This window comes from Ornithorhynchus anatinus, chromosome 2, assembly GCF_004115215.2.
Source record: "Ornithorhynchus anatinus isolate Pmale09 chromosome 2, mOrnAna1.pri.v4, whole genome shotgun sequence".
NCBI lineage: Eukaryota > Metazoa > Chordata > Mammalia > Monotremata > Ornithorhynchidae > Ornithorhynchus > Ornithorhynchus anatinus.
The window spans coordinates 110,230,546-110,238,346 of NC_041729.1; positions in this window are offsets into that span (position 1 = coordinate 110,230,546).

The following is a 7,801-nucleotide window of genomic DNA, read 5'->3' on the forward strand; positions in this document are numbered from 1 at the left end:
AAGTAATTTTATTTTCATGAATAAAAACTGAATTCAAAGTAGATGGATATCAGATGGTGGTCCATCTCAAAAATAACTACTTTAGCAAGATCACCAGTAATGTTTCAAAAGGAGCACCAAAAAGAAAATACCTTATGTAAAACCAAAAGATTTTTAAATCACATTTTACTTCCAGGTCAAGCAGCTATCCCTGGCTTACCTTTCTTTTTACTCCTTCCTCACTTATGCTCTTATTTTTATCTTTTTGACATTTCTTTCATATCTTCACCTTCCTATAAGAAAGCTGACCTATGATGGGAAGATGAAGAATTTTAACCTATCAGAATGCTAACCTATGATGAAATCAGTTTTACTTTATCTTGTGGAATGGAAATTCAGAGGTATTAAACATTTAAATAATTTTTCACTTTGGGAAGAAATCAAAAACCATAATGCAGGAATTCAAATTAAAAATTCATTTTCTATAAGCAGTACATATTAATATGAGAGTGATCTTAAAAAGACACACAATATAGTCATTTATTGGTAACTTCCCTGTGTAGCAGAATTCTTTGTTTTTCTAAGAATAACGTGATACTGGAGAGTAGTTTCAGTACAGGATAGTGAAGACTACCGACAGAAGCAAAACAATTTCCTTTCTAATCCCCTTATTCACTCTTTAATAACCCCCTGGAAATTGCCCTCTAGGATTGGTACTTTCTAAGATTGTCCTCAATCCCAAGGTAATGTTTTTGTCTTGTTTTGTAGGATTTTAAACTTATCAATGCAGTCATCATTTTAATTACATAAATGATAGCAATATAAAAAAATGATAATGAATACATCTTTCGAATTTCAGAAAGAAATTAAAGACCTTCTGACCATAAATAGCTCCAAAGGGCAGAAGCATTATCATTCTAGAGATGTATAATGGTGTCCCAAAATAGTGTAATGGACATGAAATGTAAAAGTATATGGTTGTAGGACTTTGAATGTTACAGACTTTATGTTTGTGCAGTATATTTTCCAATACATTTTTAGCCAAATTTGCACAATACAAATCCATGAAATAGCATGAATGTATCCTACTAAAGTTTGTCTTACGTTCCCCTTAAATTCCCTTGTTTCTTTTACTTTGAGTATTTTACAGTGAAAAAAAGTCCAAGAAAACAATATGAAACTGTGTTTTTGCAAAAGCAGCAATATTAATACTGCCAATTATACCATATAAAAGTCAGATGATGGAAAAATTAAAGTTCTCACAACATCAACTAGATATGCTTATATATGCATAGATGTGTGTGTGCTTATATATGTCAACTTGATGTCCTCATATATATGCATGTGTATGTGTATGGGTGTGTGTGTTTGTGTGAGTGTATGGATATATACCTAATACTTGGAAATACACAGATATCTATATATTCCCAAGTATTAGGTGGGTTTATACATATTTTGCTGACCAAATAGCAGATTTATAAATGGTGAACAGACTATTTAAAAGAAGAAAAAAAATTGACAAGCCTCTTTTTTAAGTTTACTTATACAGAAGCAGATATTAAAATAGCAGAAACTAAGTAGCTGGCAGAAAGGAATTACTATTTCTGGAATTTTTTACACATGGCAGGTGTGCATATTCAATCCATTTTTTAAATGCCATAAAGAACTGGAATAGTACTTAAGACAAGAGAAAAATAAATTTATCCCAAATCTTCACATAAGAAAACTTTCAATGTTTTAATGTTTCAAAGTATTAAGACCATTTATTGTGATTTTTTTTTCAAACATTTAAAAGGAATGTAGGAAAAAAAAGACGCAAAGCTTTACAATCAAGTTCATTAATAACATGGATTTATAAAGATTGAAGCAGCCAGAGAAAGCCATTCAGTCACTAGAGAATTGAAAGAGAAACTGGAATCAGGTATGCCAGAGAGGGGAAACAACAATGAGAAAGATGTAATAAGGAACATATAGATTTGGTTTGGATTTGGGAACTGATAAGCCCTGAATATTTGCTAAAATCTCTGTCTTAAAAGGTGATTTTAAACAGCATAGTAGTAAGGCACTTGAAGGTGACTTTACAAGATTAGGGGTGAGGGATAAGTCTCTTAACTTGTAAGAAAGTTCAATTGTTGCATATAAGCTACAAATTGCACCATACTTTCTTATCCATTTTCATTTCCACTCATTTGGTCCACTCTTTGCTTGTAAGAAGCAACCTCAGAGCTAGCTAAAAATTTAAATGAACCCATGTGTGTATTTGTCTTGTTCTTCTCCACATTTCTGCTTTTCCCATATCCCTCTTTATCACCCACTTTCAGTTCCTCAATTCCCTTCCACCAAATATGCACTCACTTTCATTGAAGGTACCCCCTTACCACAGGATAAGTAGAGTAAAAACAAATAAAAAAACTTGATGATTATAGGTTCAATTTTTAAAAATAATAGTTATTTTTGCTGTTGTATTACGCATGTAAGAAAACTTTGTTTCTGCTGCTATTTCATTTATGTATGCATAAAAACCATGAAATTATTAAAAACTGAACATTTTCCTAATAAATATGGAAACCAAAGTTGTAGGAGCAATTTTTCAGTCAAGATATTCAGTTTATAGTCTGGGCTTTATTTTAATTAAGGAGCCACTATCACTATCTTCATTTTTTCAAATACCATGATGAGAAATTGCTCTTACAGTGGTTGAGAAAGAAGACTGTGGCTTACTGAAGCCTTTACCACTGATGACAAAACAGATTTCCATAGAAACCTCCTATATAAATTCAAGGGCTTTGGACAAGCTGCCTTCACCTACAATAATAGAGAAGTTACTATAGATTTCCAATAATTTTTTTTTCAGTTCCACTATTTTATCAACTCTAAAATGCTTTTCCATAAATTTGGCATCATGATTAATGATTAGTAATATCCAACATTTAAAATCCACAGCTAGTACCCCATCAATATGTCCTTGCTATGCAGAAAATAGTAAAGGGAAAGAAAGATAATTCAAGATAGTTCAGTCATTTGCCAATTGTCAAGAGTGTCAATATGGTTGGATGTTGAGTTTGATACTTATCCCTCCATAGTAGATAGATTGAACTATCTCACATGAAGAACTCCAAATCGTATTACCAACTTTTAGCTCTAAGTATGTTTGCAATAATTCACATAGTCCTGTAGAAAAATGTTCCCCAAACCTATAGCAGCAAAGTCCCAATTAGCATGCTTTTTATTAACTGTAAAATCAGGCATAATTAAATGGATAGCCATTTTTCTTCTTTAAATGTGCACCTTGTACAATTTGTTTCCATACTGTTTACCTAAATGGGAAAGGGCAAGACTCCGGATGTATGAAAGTAAATATTTTGAATCTCATTTTTTTATCATCTATTTGTTGTGTGTGAGAAATTAAGAAAAATAAAGAGAACATGTGTAATCAGTATGACTTTTGTATTTTTTTCCAGTTGATAAAAGTAGCTGAATCTGTGGCCTGCGTTGAGATATGCCTGCTGAGACTGTGTCTGAAAATCAGAGACAAGTTGGAAATGCTCAAGAACAGGTAGGTAGCCTCACTTGGAAGCATCGACTCCCAGCTTATAAGTGTGCTTCAGAGAAGGTAGTTTCAAAGAGAAGTCTCTCTCATTTCTGCTGATAGAGAATTAATTGCATTGAAGAAAAGAGGGAATTGGGCAAATAAGGCAAAATGGAAGCTAAGTTGGAAAAGAAGGGTTAAAAGAGCCATCCTCTAGAACAGATAAACCACTGATTAGCCCAGAAAAGGCAGTCTGTGTATTGAGGACTGTGGACTGCACTGCCTCACCCCTTACCTCCACTACCAGTAAATCATTTTAAGCTCTAATCAACTTCACAGTAACAGCTGATATTGAGAAATCCATTTTGGAGGAGTCTATAACAATCTTATGAAGTACTTTTTTTAATAAGTGAACTTTAAATCTGAAATATTCAGATACATACTTTTCCTGTAGGTGGAAGAAAATGCTATTTTTTCACTGTGAAGTTATGCAACAAATTATCAGCCTCAGAGATTACTTCTTCAAAATTTGTTATACTACACAAGTAATCCCAAAAAATCCTAGAGAAATCTTTAACCTTGTGCTCAGTTAATTATTCCTTTCTGGGCACAAGCCAAAGAATTAGTTAATCCCAACAATTATAAATGTCTTCATTTTCATTTAACAGGAACACCACCATTTTTTCTCATTAAAATAACGAATGCTAAAAGATTTTCTTTTCCTCTTTTGCATAGTATTCATGCATTGAGAGAAGTTTGACATAAGATAAATGTAGATCAAAACCTCCTTTAATCAGGAAAACTTAAATCTCCAAAGGCGAAAAAAACAGTCACTCAAAATATTGCAAGGAGGCAATCTTACCTTTTTCATGTTCTGGAGATCTTAATATTTCAAGAGCTAAAGATGAATGTCTTGCAAAGCTTTCTCTCTTAGCAGAACTGCACGGACTGTAACAGATTCAGGAAAAACAAATAAGATCTTTACAAAAAGAAAATGTGGAAAAATCCAAGAATTAAAGTACCGTTATTTCTATTTGAGGAAAGTACAGTCTATTTCTCGGAATATGTGATTCAGGCATATTTCTTTGTCATTGTTTTGAGGTTCACTTAACCATAAAAAGGAAACATGATAACAAAAGTAGAAGGGGGTTCACTGAAGCATGGCTGTGTTGATAATAGGCTTCCTTCAGGTTAGCCAAATTTAACTGGCAAAAGCCCTCCCAGACCCTTTTGAATACTACATTTGCACCATAATGTCGATCTCTCTTTCAATATTTCACAGATCTGGTCTGATCATTTGTACCAAAAGGTGGAAAAAACTTATTTTTGGTTCCATCCATAAAAGTTACATTATGAAGTATTGTGTAATACTATGACAAAAGATTCAAAAGGAGAAAGTGCACTTCACACGGCCACAATTAGGGCTTCTGTTTCCGCTCTCCTTCCCCTGTCAAAGCTTTGATTCAGTTTTACTCGGTTTTGTCCAAGGGTTATTACAGATGTCTGCAAATGATTAGCATCTCCCCCCATCAAACTGAGGTGATTAGCAAATTAAAATCTTTGAATCCACTGCAGAGGGTAAAAAGTTTGGGGAAGGAATAACAAATGCAGCTTCATTGTTCAGATATGAGGCAACCATCATGGTACTTTGTCACAGAATTTTGGTAGCACAGTTAAGTAATTGGACCTCTGTGGTGTAACTCAGAACAGTGGATTAATGAGCCATTCAGCTCCAAAACCTGGGAATAACAGGTCTGTAATGGACTCTTCAGGGACTGAGAGCATCCACAGAATACAAAAATTGGGGCCACCTTGACCCATAAAAAGGCTTAATTAGGGCTTTGTTATTAGCAGAGTATTATTACAATTTTTCAATCACTCTTCTAAGCAAAATCCCTCTCCTCCAGCAAAGTCCTTCTAAAAAGCCACCTCCTCCATAAGGCATTCCTTGGTTATTTCCCCCTCCTCTCTGACCATTCCATCTGCCTCTTGGGCATCCTTATTTAACTTACTGACTTAACTATGACAAACCATTTCCAAAATATTTGACCACAAAGTTACATACAGGTAAGTAAATGATCTAGTAAACACATTTATAATTCCTGTACTTTCTCTTCTCTTTAAAGTATATTATGTCTATCAATGTGTGTTTGCTTATGTGTGCTTATGTTCTACTTTAGATTCCAAACTCTCTGAGGGAAGGTATTGTGTTTGCAGTTCTTCTGAATGCCTAGTAAAATTCCCCACGCAACAACATGATTAGGGGAATGTTTACATGTGCCCAATCTGGTAAGGACTTTGAAACCATCATTGGCCTTGTAAACTACACATGCACTCTTAGATGAATTTCACCATCAGTGGACTCATCTTAAGCTTCGTCTTTGAGAGAGAGAGAGAGAAAGAGGGAGACAGAGAAAATTCACTGCAGGCAGCAGGCACTTAATACTGTTCGTGATTATGATTATGGTATTTAGAAAACAGAAATAGGCAATGCAGTGTTTTAAAAATCAATTTGGGGAAGGAGTGGAAGGGAAAACATAAATAAATGCAACAGTCAACCTTGTCTTATGCCGTCCAGTCGTTTCCGACCCACAGTGACTCCACAGAAACATCTCCCCGAGAACAGCCCGCTCTCTATCTGCAATCGTTCTGGTAGTGTATCCAAAGAGTTTTCATTGTAAAAATATGGAAGTGGTTTACCACTGCCGCTTTCCATGCAGTAAACTCGAGTCACCACCCTCGACTCTCTCCCATGCCACTGCTGCCCTACATGAGTGAGTTTTGACTTGTAGCAGATTGCCTTCCACTCTCTAGCCACTGCCCAATCTGGGAATGGAATGGATGGCTTCTCTCCCACCTGTAATTGAGCCTGGTAGAGTACTTGGAAACTCCAGGTATGACACTGAGAGAAGTGAAACAGTCGACCACTCTACACTTATTAAAGAGTAGGAGCAATCAGAGAGAAGAAAAAGCACTGTTCACCTAGGAAGCCCAGAAAAAGTCAGATCAATGAGGTGAAGTGACTTTTTCCTGTTGGGAAGGAATCATGTTTACTATTTTTATTGTACTCTCCCAAGCAGTGGCAATAATTCTCTCAGTAGTAGCAATAGTAGTAATTAAGCACTTACTATGTACAGAATACTATACTAAATGCTGGGAAACTCCTTTTCCCTCAGGGGAATCACAATCAATCAATCAACCAGTTAATCATGTTTATTGAGCACTTACTGTGTGTAGAGCACTTAGGCGAATACAATATAACAGAGTTGGTAGTCACATTGGGTTGCCCACTGTAAGTTTTCAGTCCATCAAAGAATAAAAGTGGAAGAGAGGGAACAAGAGACAGACACAGCAGGGGTGATTAAACAATAAAACCTTAAAACAGCTTAAAACAAAAAGACAAATACACACACACGCAAAATAGGTGAATGCTGTAGATAGATGCTAAGAATTTCAGCCTCTTCTAGGCTTAGAATCCAAGGCACTCCTGTAGCTACAGTGACCAATATATCAGCCACCAAGATACCTGGGGTTTTAGGGCAGCCTCATGCTGCTACTGCTTTTCTCTTTCCTGCTGGAGAGAAAGGAAGGATGAGATGGAGTTTCCTTCAGGAGATCTGGTACCATATTCCAGCTGGCTGAACCATGGTGGTGATACACCAAGGTTTCTAAGCTTCAGCTTCAATCCCCGTGGCCTGGCATACACAAAAACATGATGGGAGAAAGGGCCTTTGATGGTGGGAGGGAAGGTGGTAGTTACCTGATACACTTCTCTGGACAGAGAAATGCTTGATAAATACTTTTGATTGGTTCTGAGAGAACAAGAAAACAGATATGACAGAGGACCAGCATTCCCCTGCCAGAATGGTTTGGGATATTCTGGTTGCTCCAGAATAATTTGGAACACTCTGAGAAGGCAGCCTGGCTTCTCAGCCAATAGAGTAAAAGCTTCACCCTTCCCAGGGTGAGGGAAGTGAGGCTATTATTGCTAGCTTTGGCTGTATTGTGTGTCATGGGTTCTAATCCCAGATCTGCCACTTGTCTGCTGTGTGGCCTTGGGGAAGTCACTTCAGTTCTCTGAGCCTGTTATCTCATCTGAAAAATGGGAACTGACACTGTGAGCCCCATCTGGGATAGAGACCGTGTCCTACTCTATTTGTTTGTGTCTGCCCCAGCCCTTAGTACAGTATCTGACACATAGTAAGTGCTTAACAAATACCATTATTATAATAATTTGAGTTTTATCCTTTTTCATTTCCCAGCTCACACACTTCTAGATAAATTATATAGAGA